We start from the raw sequence: 1,582 nt of genomic DNA on the forward strand, positions 1-1,582 counted from the left end.
ATTGACTATGCCAAAGCCTTTGACTGTGTGGATCACCACAAACTGTGGAAAATTCTTCAAGAGATAGGAACACCAGACCACCTGACCTGCCTCTTGAGAAATTTGTATGCAGGTCAGGAAGCAACAGTTAGAACTGGACATGGAACAACAGACTGGTTCCAAATAGGAAAAGGAGTATGTCAAGGCTGTATATTGTCACCCTGCTTATTTAACTTCTATGCAGAGTACATCATGAGAAATGCTGGGCTGGAAGAAGCACAAGCTGGAATCAAGATTGCTGGGAGAAATATCAGTAACCTCAGATATGCAGTTGACATCCCCCTTATGGCAGAAAGTGAAGAAGAACTAAAAAGCCTCTTGATGAAGGTGAAAGAGGAGAGTGAAAAAGTTGGCTTAAAACTCAACATTCAGAAAACGAAGATCATGGCATCTGGTCCCATCACTTCATGGGAAATAGATGGGGAAACAGTGGAAACAGTGTCAGACTTTATTTTTTGGGGCTCCAAAATCACTGCAGATGGTGATTGCAGCCATGAAACTAAAAGACGCTTACTCCTTGGAAGAAAAGTTATGACCAACCTAGACAGCATATTGAAAAGCAGAGACATTACTTTGCCAACAAAGGTCCGTCTAGTCAAGGCTATGGTTTTTCCATATGGTCACGTATGGATGTGAGAGTTGGACTGTGAAGAAAGCTGAGCGCCCAAGAATTGATGCTTTTAAACTGTGGTGTTGGAGAAGACTCTTGAGAGTCCCTTGGACTGCAAGGAGATCCAACCAGTCCATTCTGAAGGAGATCAGCCCTGGGATTTCTTTGGAAGGAATGATGCTAAAGCTGAAACTCCAGTACTTTGGCCACCTCATGCAAAGAGTTGACTCATTGGAAAAGACTCTGATGCTGGGAGGGATTGGGGGCAGGAGGAGAAGGGGATGACAGAGGATGAGATGGCTGGACGGCATCACGGACTTGATGGACGTGAGTCTGAGTGAACTCCGGGAGTTGGTGATGGACAGGGAGGCCTGGCGTGCTGCGATTCATGGGGTCGCGAAGAGTCAGACATGACTGAGCGAATGAACTGAACTGAACTGAATCTCTAATCCTGAACTTAAACAGGCAATATCAATAGAAACTCACCACGTATTGACATTAAACATTTTTTCCCCTAGTTTTGTCCACAGAAAAGGCCTAATACCAACAATCAACCTAATAATAAGCACCCCCAATGCCAATATTATGGTTGCTGTGGAAAAAAACCTTTTTCCACAGAAATCAATCAGATGCCCTTAGAGAAAATAGCTCATTTCAGATCTATGGCAAGAAACACACAAGGTGAGCCGGGACATCTGTTAATGCCAGACAGCAAAGCAGCTTTCAAAGACCATTAAGGTTGCCAGGTGCGTCCTCTTGCTGAGGCTGATAACGGGCGCTTGCTCGTCTTCTTGGCCTCACTGTGAGCCCTGTGATAAGGAAAATGCGCCCCCTCCCTGTGCCTTACTCCCCTTCCCCCCTAGAGGGTTTCCCCAGTCCTCAGGCAGCACAACCCAACAGGCAGAAGACAGATGAGTGCTGGTCTATGGCTCC

The sequence above is a fragment of the Bison bison genome, unplaced genomic scaffold, assembly GCF_000754665.1.
Source record: "Bison bison bison isolate TAMUID 2011002044 unplaced genomic scaffold, Bison_UMD1.0 scf7180017864338, whole genome shotgun sequence".
Classification (NCBI taxonomy): Eukaryota; Metazoa; Chordata; class Mammalia; order Artiodactyla; family Bovidae; genus Bison; species Bison bison.